The sequence below is a fragment of the Nyctereutes procyonoides genome, unplaced genomic scaffold, assembly GCF_905146905.1.
Source record: "Nyctereutes procyonoides isolate TBG_1078 unplaced genomic scaffold, NYPRO_anot_genome, whole genome shotgun sequence".
Lineage (NCBI taxonomy): Eukaryota > Metazoa > Chordata > Mammalia > Carnivora > Canidae > Nyctereutes > Nyctereutes procyonoides.
This window is the reverse complement of record NW_026575139.1, coordinates 27661101-27675369: the sequence shown is the minus strand read 5'-3', so window position 1 is coordinate 27675369 and position 14269 is coordinate 27661101. Positions and strand designations below refer to the sequence as shown.

The 14269-nt window shown below is 39.8% G+C and overlaps 1 protein-coding gene across 11 annotated transcripts in view; it reads left to right on the top strand.

The window, feature by feature from the left end:
• SIPA1L1 (signal induced proliferation associated 1 like 1) overlaps positions 1 to 14269 on the top strand; it is a 372275-nt gene that overhangs the window by 21591 nt on the left and 336415 nt on the right. The gene's annotated exons all lie outside the window — the stretch shown is intronic.

Here is a 14269-nt window from a genome sequence, read left to right as displayed (position 1 = left end):
CTTTCTCATTCACAGACTCAATCAAGACTTTGTTGAAGCTCTCCCATTCAGGTCATTGTCAGTCCTTGGGACTCAAAGGGCACATCCCTTCTCATGAAAGTAAGCTAGGTTGACATACGGGTAACAGAAAATTACAAGTCACTTATTCAGTGCCAGGATAGAGAGAACCTGGCAGAGCTTTGTCAGAATATGTTAATTTTATTTTTCTGTGTTTGCTTCTCCTGTTAGACCTTGAAGGCCAGGACTGTGTCTTTTGCAATTTTGTATTCCTAGAGCCTAATCTTACAGGCATCCCTGAATAAATATGTGTAAGTTCAAAGCTGGCACAAGGATAAGTTAGTTTATAAATGGTGCATTTCAACTATCTGTATATTTGTGGAAATCTCAACCTGATAAATGGAGACATCTGATAAGTCCTTGGTCTACTTTTAGAAGGTAGAAGATGAAAGTTGTGACTCACTGATTCATGCTAAGAACTTTGGGTAAAAGTGGCTTCCATTTCTACATGATGGAAGAGCCTTACAGCCTAGATTTTTAGAAGGAGAGTTCACAAAGCTCAGAGAAAGGATAGGGTACCTCCAAGGCCAGCAGAACTATAAAAAGGAGTATGGTTTCATCCAGATGGATGGGAAGCTCCAAGAAACAAAAGTTGTGATTGTAGATTCCAAATCACACTGATAAGCAAAAATGGATCCGGCTTCTGTAGAAGGCAGCACAGCTGTTTGGGGCCATTGCAAAAGAAGCCAGATTTTAAAAAAAAATAACAGCTTTATTGATATATAATTCACATACCATAATTAGCCCATTGAAAATGCACAATTCACTGGTTTTTAGGATATTCACAGCTTTGTGCAACCACCATCATAGTCAGTATGACAACATTTTTATCACTTCAAAAAGAAACTTAAGCCCTTTAGCTCTTGCCCACCTTTCCACCCCCAGCCCTGCTGATCCCTTCAGACCTAAGCAAGCACTACTCTTGCTGTCTATAGAGTTACCTATTCTGAATGTTTCATATAAATGGAATCCTATAGCATGTGGTCTTTTGTGTCTGGCTTCTTTGAGTTAGCATAATGTTTTCAAGGACCATCCGTGTTGTAGTATTACCGAGTTATATTCCATTGTATGGTTATACACTATTTTGTATATCCATCATTTGATGAACATTGGGGTTATTTTCACTTTTGTGTATTAAGAAGAATGTTACTGTTCATGTGTACTTTTTTTTTAAGAATTTTTTTTTAAATTTTTTTATTTATTTATGATAGTCACAGAGAGAGAGAGAGAGAGAGAGAGAGAGAGAGAGAGAGAGAGAGAGAGAGGCAGAGACACAGGCAGAGGGAGAAGCAGGCTCCATGCACCGGGAGCCCGACGTGGGATTCGATCCGGGGTCTCCAGGATCGCGCCCTGGGCCAAAGGCAAGCGCCAAACCACTGCGCCACCCAGGGATCCCTCATGTGTACTTTTTTGTGTGCACATGTCTTCATCTCTCTTGGGTGCATACCTATCAGTGGAATTACTGGCGACTTTAGTAACCATATGTATAAGCTGTCAGACTTTCCAAAGTAGCTGTACTGCCACATTCCCAATGGCAGTGTGTGAAGACTCCTGTTTGTCCACATTCTTGCCAACACTTGTTGGCAGCACTTGTTGGTGTACTGTTTGGTGTTTTTATTTTAGCAGTCCTAGTGGGTGTGGAGTGGAATTTCATCATGGCTTTGATTTGCATTTCCATAATGACTAATGATGTTGATCATCATTCATGTGTTTATTGGTCATTGTATATCTTCTTTGGAGAAATGTCTGTTCAGATCTTCTGCCCATTTTAAAATTGAGTTGTAGGTCTTTTTATTGTTGAGTCTTTTTTTTTTTTAAGATTTTATTTATTTGAGAGAGAGAAAACACAAGTAGGGGGAGGGGCAGAGGGAGAATTGGGACAAGCAGACTTCCCACTGGGCAGGAAGCCTGATGCGGGCTCCATCCCAGGACCCTGAGGATCATGACCTGAGCCTAAGGCAGACGTTTACCTGACGGAGCCACCCAGTCGCCCCTTTCCTGTTGAGTCATAAGAGTTGTTTATATACCCTAGATCCAAATCTTTTAACAGAAATGATTTGAAAAAGTTTTCTGCTATTCTGTGGATTGTTTCTACTTTCTTAGGAAGGCAGTTTTTAAGTGGTGTACAAAAGAAAGGGGTACATAGTAGTAAGCATTCAAACAAAAGAACAGCCTGAAGGACAAAAAAATATTTAGAAAGGTTATATCTAAGATGACCCATGACTTGGAGAGAAGGATTTGAAATTACCATAGTGATCTAAAAACTTTTTGTAAATATAACACGCATCAAGTGCATTGTAAAGATAGAACTTAATAAATCACCAGTAGATGAAGACGTGTGTAATCACTGTGCAGGGTTGAGAAAGAGAACATTATGAGCCCCCTGAAGCCTTCTCATACACCTTTGCCATCACTAGCCTTGTTCTCCAAAGATAACCACTCTACTTCCTAACATCATAGATTTGTTTTTACATATTTTTGAAATTTGTAGAAATGGGATCGCAAAGCATCTTTTTATTTGTGCCTGGTTTCTTTTGTTTAACGTGTAAAATTTCTTCATATGTTGTTTATAGCTGCAGTTCTTTTTTATTGCTCTATAGTTTTCCAGTGTATGGATATACAGATATTTATATGTTCTGCTCTTCATTGGCATTTGGGTTTCAGTTTTTGATCTTTGGCTATTAGGTCCTTTGAGGTGCATGTGGGCAAGCATTTCTGTTGGGTACATGTCTAAGAGTGGACTTGCTGTGTCATAAAATATATTTTGTGTTCAGCTTTAATAAAGATTAGGTATATGCAAATTAGTTTTCAGTCTATACAAGATGAGGAAGAAGAATGAAGCTAGACTCACTTTACTATTAAAAGAGGGAGTGCAAAGCCATTCACTCCTCCTATCTTCCCTAGCAAAGAGTGGTTTTCAGACCGAGAAAGGTAGAATACAAAAGATGCAGTAAAGTGAGAGCATTCTCACTCAGTTCAAGTAGGTAAAAATCTCCAGGCTGAAATGAGTTGTTTCCTAGGATACTGAAAACTGCAATTATTTTCCAGGAACCCGGTTGGAAACTTCAAGAAATGAGAAGGTGAGAGAAGCTTCTGAAATCAGTGTTTTTGTTTTCTAAAGAAAGAAAAATGGATTGAGTTGCATGTGAATTTCTGGCAGAAATTGAATCTAGGTTTAAACAGGTGATTTGATAACCCTGAGAGAAAGAGGTAGTAGTTATCTGGATCCAGCATGATTTCTGTCATTCCAAAAATATTTATTAGGCTTCCAGTTCTCATAGGTTCCTGGTAGTCCTGGTGCTAGGAATACAAAGATGAATGTCAAGCCCCCTATTTAGGATATCAGCCTGTAGCAGGTATTCTTAGTGCATTTCCTTGCATGCATCTTTTCAGTGGCTCAACTCTGGGGGAAAACGGACCCATCCTGATGAGCAAGTATTACCAAATGTATGCAGAGTGCCTGTGAAGCTGGTTATGAGGTGCTTTGTGACCTTGGGAAGGAGAGGGAAAGAAGAGGAAGTCTTTGTTGCTTCTAAAATAGGAAGATACTAAGGGCTGAGGGAATGAGATGGGTGGGCAAGTATGAGCTGGCATGGGCATAAGAGCATTTCTGCCATCCTGGGCAAAGTGATTATGAAAAACTTTCTAGAAACGAGAAGATGTGGCTGGCCAGTGATTGGCCTTGCAGTGAAAAATCCTTGCAGATCATGCCGAGGAGTTGGGACTTTTATCTCATAGGCTGCAGAAGCTCCAGAAAGATTTAAAATATCCTGGGAGCCACAGATCAGATTTGCATTTAAACAGTTTACTAGTAATGTGGAAAATAAAAAGTACTAATCTGAACCTAGGGCAAGGGGAACCTCCTACAAGAGTCAAGGTAGGGCGGACGCAGGCCAGGAGGCCAAGAATAGGAACATATTCTTAGAGGGATTTAGGAGAGACTGAAATAAGTCATTTTGTGCTAATCTTGTGTTCTTTTTAAAAATAGATTTTAAGAAGTTTAGATAGATTACGAGCTAAGGGACAGCTTTTGAATTCAACAAAGTGTCTAGTTTAACAGAATGCTGTCCTTATGAATGAGAAAATAAATCTGGGTATTTGGTGGGTTTCTTGCTTGTTGGAGAAGTATACTTTAAAAATAGTAGTTTTAATGGATTAGTGTCAGCTGGGAGGGAAGCCTTTCCTACTGTGCTGTTGAACTCTGTACTTCCCTGGGTTACAACTTTTATCTTTTTTTTTTTTTTAAAGTAGGCTCCACACCCAACATGGGGCTTGAACTCACAGTCCTGAGATCAAGAGTAACACGCCTGAGCCAGTCAGTGGAGTGTACAACTTTTATCTTTTACTGAAATGGTTTTATTGTTGACAAATGTCCAAGTGAAGCAAAATTAGAAAGGTAAGGTAGTGTAGTTGATAGAAGTGGGGTTTTAAAATACACACATTCAAGGAAGTGAAATTGAGGGGGCCCAGAAATTTTATTCTTTAATATTTGAAGTGTGATATACATTAGTACATAAATAGACATACAGTATATTTGTGGTATTATAATTTCATGGGGAAGTGTGATTAAGGAAAATGTCTAAGAAGTCTCCTTGGGGACTGACTTAAAAAAAAAAAAGTTGAGAAACACTGCCTTAAAAGAATTCAAGCATTGGGGCTCAGTCGGAGGAGCATGCGACTCTTGATCTTGGAGTTGATGAGGTTTTGGAATATAGGTGAGATCTGGAGCCGATGACCAAGAAAGAATTCTTGAGACGTTTTTGGTACAAAATGATGATTTTATTAAAGCACAGAGACAGGACCTGTGGGCAGGAAGAGCTGCTGCCCGGGGCCTGTGAGGGGTAGCTGATTATATACCTGGGAGTTGAGAGGGGTTTGAGGATACACTCTAAGGAATTTTGGAAGCAAGGTTTCCAGGAGCTTGAGGGGGCTAGCTATTGTTGGGAAAAGGTCACTTACTACGTCTAATAAAACCTGAGTCATGAGACCCTGCAGATGTGTATCGGTGGCCTGTGTGCTTGGAGGATGATTGCCAACATGTACCTTGGGGGTTTAGAGATAAAGGAAATTTCTAAAGGAATTTTTATATCTTGAAGTAGACTCACAGGATCCCCAGGGGTCAGGCTAAGATTGCATTTTGCCCTTAGCAAAGTATAAACATTGAGGCAGTTGAGTCCAGAGAAGGAATGTCCCTCTGCCTGTTTCAAGGACTTGTCCTGTGCTGCCCCAGACTCATGCCCTGTCCTCAGCTAGCCCTGTGTTTTCCCATCAGGGTTGTGGGTTCAAGCCCCCACTGGGCATAGACATACTTAAAAATAATAAAATCCTTAACAAAAGATAAAAAAATGCAAGGGTTGGAATGAAGAGCTAAAACTTGCTCTTGGGATCAGGGAGAGAGACCCCCGAAAATGTCTACATTTAGGTCCAGAAGCCAAAGACCCCAGTATAAGATGGGACTATTTCTTGATTTATGTGTTTATGTGAACAACAACAAAAAATTGAATAGAGATAAGTTTCTTTGTTATGTTTATTTGACCTTAAAACTCAGTATGAGTCCATAGGGTAGATTTTGCTAAGAAAGAAGTTAATGCAGCCTTAGGTTTTATTTATAAATGTGGATGTTACAGAACTTAGAGTGTTAGTGTTGTACCCCAAACTGGCCAGAACCTGATCTGGAAATAGGAAAAATGGGAGCATCCAGCGAGTGATCAGGCAAATGAGAAGTCTGGGAACCACGTGTAGAAGTATGAAGCCAGAACAGAACAGAACTGGCTTCTTGTTGAGCATACCCTGCTTACCGGGGGAGTAAAATTGAATTTACTCCAATCCACGAGCATAATTGCATTGGGCAAGGCTGTGTAATTAACACATGAATTAAATCAGTGTTTATTAAGTGCCTCCTATCGATGCTGGCATTGTTATAGGCACCGGAGACTCAGTAGTGTGTACTCAGCAGAGTGGACAAAATAGTTGTGCTCATTGAACTTTGAGTTTAGTGTGTGGAGATAGACAGTAAGCAAGGTAAGTTTGTAAAATCTATCTGGTATGTAAAATAGACAATATTGAGATATTGGCAAGTGCTAAAGAGGAAAAATAAGGGGGAGGGTGGAAAGGATATGGAATACTCAGCAGTGGTAGACATAGTCATTAAGCCAGGCCAGAGAAAGCCTTACTGAGAAGGTCATTAAAAACAAAACAATATTTTGTGTTATAGTGTAAAAAACATATAGAAGAGTGCAAAAAGCACAAGTGTGCAGTGGGATGAGTTTTTATAAAGTGAATACATTTTTGTAATTGGCACTCAGATTAGTGTAGACCATTACTAGCCCCTAGGGCTCCTGAGTAGTTCAGTCTGTTGAGTGTCTGCCTTCGGCCCAGGTCATATCCCAGGGTCCTGGGATTGAGCCCCACATCGAGCTCCCTGCTCAGCGGGGAACATGCTTCTTCCTCTCCCTCTCCCTGCCACTCCCCCTGCTTGTGCTCTCTCTCACACACACACTCTCTCTAATATATAAAATCTTTTTTAAAAAAAGAATATTACTAGCTCCTCAGAAGGCTCAGTCACCCCTTCCCAAAGTATTACTCCTTGACTACTAATTCCATAATTTGTGAGCTTTATATTAATGCAGTCATATGTAATATATTCTTTTGTTCCCGACTTCTTGCATTCAACATGGTGTTTGTGAGATTCATCCATGTTCTTACAAGTATTTGTAGTTCATTCATTTTTTTGTTGCTGTAGGGCATTCCATTGTATGATGACACCACGGTTGTTTCCTGTCCTTGGCAAGTGAATAGTGCTGCCTTTTCTGTGTATGTCTTTTTGGTGGGGATATAATTAGAAGTGGACTTGCTGGGTCATGGGGTATATGTATATTCATTTTAGTAGATACTGAGAAACAGCTTTCCAAAATGGTTATCCATCAGCACCGTATGGGAGCTCCACATTCTTGGCAACACTTTGTATTGCCTGCCATTTAACTGTAGCTGTTCTGGTGGGTGTTAGAGGTGTTCATTCATGGCTTTAATTTGTATTTCCCTGTAGACTAAGGCAGTTGAGGACTTTTTCATATTTTTTTTTTAAAGATTTTATTTATTCATAGAGAGAGACACACACACACACACACAGAGAGAGAGAGAGAGAGAGAGAGAGAGAGGCAGAGGCAGAGACACAGGTAGAGGGAGAAGCAGGCTCCATGCAGAGAGCCTGACGCGGGACTCCAGGGTCTCCAGGATCACGCCCTGGGCTGCAGGCGGCGCTAAACCGCTGCGCCACCGGGGCTGCCCCTTTTTCATATGTTTATTGGGCTATTTTGATATCATGTTTTGGGGTGATGGAAATATTCTGTATCTTCATTATGGTGGTGAGAAGTAATTGATATGGATGTGTTTTGAGAGCAAGGCTGACAGGATATGCTCATGATCTGGAAGTGGGGAGGGGATAAAGAGGAGCCAAGAGTAGCATTAGGTTTTATTTTATTTTTATTTTTTGCCTGAGCAACTGGAAGAAGGGGAGTTGGGATGTTGGAGATAGAAAAGGCACAGAAAATCTGGAGCAGTGGTACCCAAACTTGCATGTTATAGATCAAATTTTAAAATTTTCATGATTTCAAAATAAGTCAATCAGAGAAAGACAATTTTATGATTTTACTTATATGTGGAATTTAAGAAACAAAAACAGAGGATGATAGGAGAAGGGAGAGAAAACAAAATATGCTGAAATCAGAGAGAGAGATAAGCCATAAGAGACTCTTAACTATAGGAAACAAACTGAAGGTTACTGGAGGGGAGGTGGGTAGGGGATAGGGTAACTGGGTGATGGGCATTTAAGGAGGGCACGTGATGTAATGAGTACTGGGTGTTATATGCAACAGATGAATCACAAAACTCTACCTCTGAAACTAGTAATATATATGTTAATTAATTGAATTTAAATTAAAAAATTTTAAAAATTCAGCATTTCATAAAGAAAGGCTATTTGAATACCAAATGAGTAGAAAGGACATAGTCTCAGAATAAAGAGCGACCCTTTAAATTGGATACATTTAGCTAGCTTTATGAAATACTCATGAACAATTTTTTTTCCCCTCATTTCTCTGAGGACCTATAATTGCAGGTATGGTTTTGCAGACTAGCTTTGAGAATCACTCATCTGCAACATTACATATGTGTTTTTGACTTTGATACTATTAATGAATGAGCATCATATCTATCCTTAAACCTGCAGTGGATTGAGGTTAGAGTCTAAATATGAGAAACCATAAAAAACCTCCAAAGTAGGCTATGTGTCATTTCTAGCCCAGAAATACTTCATTTCTTAAAGAGAGAGAGAGAGAGAGAGAGAGAGAGCCAGATGCATCTCAAGGACACATATGGTGCACGTGTAATCATAGTAAAGCTCCATACTCATCTTAGTAACTTCCTTGCCTAGAAGCTCCATGAAATTATTGTTCTTAAAATTTTGTTTTGAAGAAGCCAAGCTCTGAGTTTTCTTTAGCAACTTGATTTGCCTTGTCCATAGGGAAAAATACAGTTATTTTTGACTTTTGTGGATTCCCATTCTCCCCACCACCAGTGTTAAAGCTAAATGTGCCGCCGAGTATTTGATAAAAGTGATTTGGGGGGGGGGTGGTGCTGCAGTAAGGAAGCTGGAATTGCTCTGAGTGCCTGGGACCCTGGGCGAGGTTGGCACTAACTTTGGTAGACTTGTCTGGAGTCTCTGTTGATGCATACTTGTGCTTTCCTTTGAATTGAATACCCGCTTTCTATTTGGCAGAGTGCTGAGTTGCCTTCTGAGTATCAGTGTCATTAATTGGCTTCAGAAGTGTGTAAGTGATCTTTTTCTACAAAAGTTTGGCCTTTGAGTATTACCTGAGAAATATTTTTGTGCAGTTTGATAGTACAGAGTAATTTGATAATTCAGAGATATCAAATGTCCTTTGTAAGATTCTTCTGCCATTTCAAAGAACAGTATTACTAACAACTGATTACTTTTCTCATTTTTGTCAACTGATTTTAGGGACTTAGTGTCTTTCTGCCGAGAAGAGAATTTTAACATGCATAATCACTTCTCAGCATTTCTCGTCTGCTTTTGGTGTTAGGTCATAGGATTATATTTTAGTTACCTGATGTGTCTGTGATTTTACTATGATTATCTTGCCCTGAGGGATGGGTGAAAATAAGTGAAAAGTTCATTGCTGCTTTGTGAATTAAGGTATGCCTTGGCATAGAGTGCTGATCATTTTGGCATCGCAACACAGCATTAGATCACCTTGTCTGCAGTTTGGGAATGTTCTCAAAGTGCTGCCTAACACTGCAGGCTTCTCCATAAACTTGAACTGGTATGGAAAACGATGTTTATTATATCCTGTTCTCAAATATCTCGCCAAGTTACTGTCATCAGACTCTTTATTGATAGAAAATTAGTTAGGCAAAAATCATTTTCTTCTCCGTGCATGGCAGAGGCGATGAAATTTATGAGAAAGTACGTATAAGGAAAGGTTGCAAGTGTTGATTGTGGATTTGAGCCCTGGCTGGAAACAAAGAACTCTTGACTTATGGTGGAATGTTCTATGTGTTTCTTGTGTCTTTCAATCTCAGCTCTTGTGTATGGAAATAATGAAAGGAATATGTGCTACGTGAATTGGTCAGAGTTTTTGGTTACAGATACTAAGATCTATTCTAGTTAGTGTAAACAGAGGGGGATTTATTAGAGGTGATAGGTAGCTTAGCAAATCATCAGGAGGGCTGAAGAAAGAGCCTGTAGGCCAAGTTTCTGGGAATGGTTGCCCGTACAGCACTGTGGGATTGGCCCTTTGAGGGGCTGCTGCCCCTGCCTGGGTTGGGATGCTCCAAGTCAGGGAGCCAGAGCCAGAAGCACTGCATGTTGCCAGCAAAGTGGGTGCCACATACCCTTCCACCTTGCTTCTTTTCCCAAGTAACATGACTCTGTTCTAACAGAGTCCTGTGTGCTGCGCCTGGTTGGCAGAACCTAATTTACTTTGCCTGTACCATAGGGCAAAGAAGTCAGGAAACAATTCTTCCATCCTCAGTTCGTTTATTTGCTTCCTTTTTAAATCTGCATCGAGAAGGTGGGCTTTACACAGAAGGGAGCTGTTAATGGTGGTGGGAAGTGTAGATCTTGGGGCTCTCTGAATAAGATGCTAATCATAGCACCTATTTGAAATAATATAGTAGTAAGAAGACTAATGGATCGCAAGTAACTTTTATGGAAGCCTACTCTTTAAAAACACATTTTTAAAAATTGGGATTGGTGGTCCATGAAGAATATTTAAAACCCCTCAGCAGGTGCATGCTTGTGTTAGTTTAGGATTTCCATATTAGTCTACTTAAGAGTATGTTGATAATAAAGCAAAGACAAAAATACTATCTTTTTTTGCAAGTTCTTTTGTCTTTGGTGAACTAGTCCAGACCCATCCTTGTGAATCTTTTTTGATCTGAGAGGGAGAGTTGAGACTTGATGCATGAGTTAAGACAAATTCATTACTGTTCTCAGAAGAACAAATTAAAGTGTATGGATCTCTGATGGTGGATTAGCAGTGTTATAATTTTTTGGATATGGTTATTAACTTTTTTTCTGAAGTGAACCCAGCCTTGGAATGGGCTTGGAAATAACTATTCAAACTATAAAATTAATGTGGTCCAGTGGCCTGATGCTATAGTTGAGGAAATCCAATCCCAGAGAGTGAAGAGATTTGCTCAAGGTTAGACAGCTGGTTGGTGGGGGGAGGCCTCCTGGTTTCACAGCTTGCCTGGTCTTTCCCCACCAACCCCTCTGGGAAAGCACAGGATTCTCCCCAGTGGGATGAAGCTCCAGTGCCTCGTGGGTTCTCATACTGAGATTTAAGTCCTCATGTGATAGTTGGGATGTCTCAGTGGCTTGCTGGTTGAATAATACTGTTATTTCATGCTTCAAGGAATACTTGGAAAATTGTTCTGGACTTTTAAGGAAAATGGATCAGGCACTAAGAATTTTGTTCAAACTAACAGGGAAGAAAAAAATGCATAATGAGCATGCCTAATTGAAGATGTAAGTTTCAACTTAGTACACTGAGTTACAAAAATGAAGGCAGTTGATGCACAGTTCTCTTCTGTTTACTCTTCTGGGATGTTCATAAATTTGCTCATATGTCGTTGTTTTGATAAGGCATTTCTGTTACATGCTTGGTCAGTGCAAGGTAAAAATTATAAGGAAAATTTAGTTTGACTCACTTCTCAGCCCTTTGAAGTCTGTGCTCCGATGCTGCCCTTGCTGTGAGTCTTACCCTGACCCACGTAAGATTGCAGTTCGCCTTCCCTCCATTCATGCCTGAATCCCCTTCCTCTGCTGTTCTGGCCACCTCCTTTTCAATAGCACATAGTCCCTCTCACATTGTATGTATTTCCCATGTCATATGTCTCTGTGTTAATTTGACTGTTTATGAGTACGTAGTATATATCATGTCTCTATTATGTCCATATAGTCTGTGTGTCCTGTTGTGTGTCTCCTCCCTTAGACCACAAGCCCCATGAAGGCTGACTTTGTATCAGTTTTTGGATTTCCAGCACAGAGAATAAATATTGCCTACCCTGTAGGAGATGCTCAGTCAGTATATGAATGAATGAACCGGCAAAAAGCAACTACTCTTTAGGATTTCTACTAGTAAAATGCCAGATTCTCAGTCCTAGTGCTTATTTTATTCATAAACTCACTGGGGATGGCACAGTCACTAGTTGGTACATAAAGAAAATTATCTTAAGGTTATGAGTTGTGTTATAAATAGTGTTCTGGAACTTCCTTGCTTATTTGGCAGTAAGGAACTCGGCTTCAGATGAAAAAATCATTAAATTTTCAGATATTATCAGTGGAACATTCTCTAGACGTTAAAAATCTAGATTTCTCTGGTCAAAATGTACAGATTTAGATACAGATATAGATATTTGGATGGTAGCTGGTTTGAAACCTAATTGATAGAAAAGGTTTTCATTTTCAGTATTGTGGCAGATAGAGCCAGATTTCAGGGTATCAGGGTCCTGAGGCAGCAGGGTTGGGAAGAGGAAGGAAGGAGTCAAAGCCTGGGGAGAGTTGGGGAAAACTCTTCAACAGAGTCATCCAGATGTGAAAGTGCATTTTTACGCTTGCTCAGAGAAGCTGGACCACGAGACAGGGAGATACATTTAATGCAGATAAAGTCCACAATGTTCTGAAATTTTCATTTATCTAAACTGCTGGCAGCTTTCTGGTAAGTTCTGGGGCATAATGTAACTTATAAAATGCTTGTTTGTATTATTTAAAGATATATTTAATTTTTAGGATTCAAAGGAAATGAAGATGATCCTTAATGTCTGAGGAGGATGTTCAGAAACCTAGAAAATATCTTAGAAGTTGACTATTTTGGCTTGTTATGTTAGCTTAAGCCCAAAGGTTAAATGACTTGCCCAATATTGCACAACTAATTCATGGCAGAATTGGTACTAGCTTTTGTCACAAATTATGACTGAAATATCCTTAATAATAGGCCTCTCTGATAACCTATGAATTTGTTCAAAGATTTAGGTTTTATCTTAAAAGTTTTAAAAATGCATGCAGATATTCCATCCTATACAAATGGCCTTCTTCTCTTTTTATATGTATAAGCAAGCATATTTTTGTTATTTGTGGAATTGTGATCTGGAATTGGAGAAAATGAACAGAGTGAAAGATTACTTTATTGTTACAGTCTTTGAAGAATTAAATCAGAGTTTTAAAGAAAACTACAATAGGGGAATAAAATCTACTTGATTTGCTCTGAAGTTTAATATATTGTAATAGAGGAAATTAATTATAGCATGGTGAAAATACTTTATTTAGAAAATATTTTCAACCTCAACTTGTGAAGAAAGGATTGTTATTTTTGTCAGTTCAACATTCTGTGTCAGTAAAGTAAGGCATTATGCTTTGTGTTTTTTTGCTGGAGGTGCAAGTTTGGAAGCGATGTATTTTTTTAAAGAAAGAGATGATCTTTGTATATAATTTTGTATGTACATTTTCCCTGGAGATTAGATCGTGTTTGTATGGAGAAAGATGGCCAACCCTGCCCTACCCCTTCTCCAGCAGGGAATTACTCTAAAGGTTTTGCTTCTTAATCTTTTATGTTAATCTTTTTTTTTTTTTTTGCAACACATGGTTAAATGAGATTTTTATCCTGCAGTGGGGTTGTAGCTTGATTTTGATATGCTCCAAAAGATCATTTCCCTAGTTGATTGAAGAGCAGGGTGTGATAGGAAGAGCACTGGGCTGGCAGTTAGGAGATTCTGACTTCATCTTATCTGTAGGATGATGGTTTTACAGTGGTAATGGGGTATTACAGCCTCTTCCAGCTCGGAGAGCTTATGTTATGTATTTGCTCATAATCTGCTTAGTGCCTCCATACCCAAACTTCCTGAAATTTAAAAGTACAGATGGTGCATGTATTTCAAGTTTCACGGTCTCGCCACAGAGCAGTTCCCTTGGGATGCATCCTTTGGGAGCCAGTGCCCCTTGCTTTAGTCTGGCTGATAGATTCTCCTCTGTGACTGCAGGGAGGTTGATGTGTAAGAGCATGCTGGGCGGTCATGGGTGGCTCACGAAAGGCCCTTCTTGGCTAAGCAAGGGGAGCTCTCTGAGCCTCTTAGCATTTCTGAGACAGCCTCCTGAGGCAGGAGGGATATTCAGATGGGGCCTGCAGATGGGGCCTGGAATCTTTAGGACCTGGACAGTTGCTCTTCTTGAGTGGTTTGCCACTTGGAGTCCTTGTATTAATGTTGGAAGTAGCCATCTAAATTGTTATGGTCTTATATTTGCATATTTTCCACTGATTACTGGTGTAAAGGTGAGGAGGCCTTTGGCTGAAGGGTGTACATGATATACCATGCTAGTATCTCCTACCCACGGTCTCTTTCTCCTTGAAGGTGTCCCACAGTGTGTGTGTTTTCAGTTGTCTCTATCACACTGGCTGGTTGACTAGCTCTAGGTGGATATGCAGAAATACCCTGTAGAATTACTGGATTCGTATCCCAGTCTGGCAGACTTGTATGTTGAGAAGCCCAAATACAGTATCTGTTGGCAGGCAGGTCTTGGCAAATGGTATGTGACTTGTGGGTGGGAAGGAGTGCAACTTTGGTTACATGGACTGGGCTGGAAGCCTCTGCTCCACAGTCACACTGCAATTGTAGTCTTGTATCCAGGAGAGAT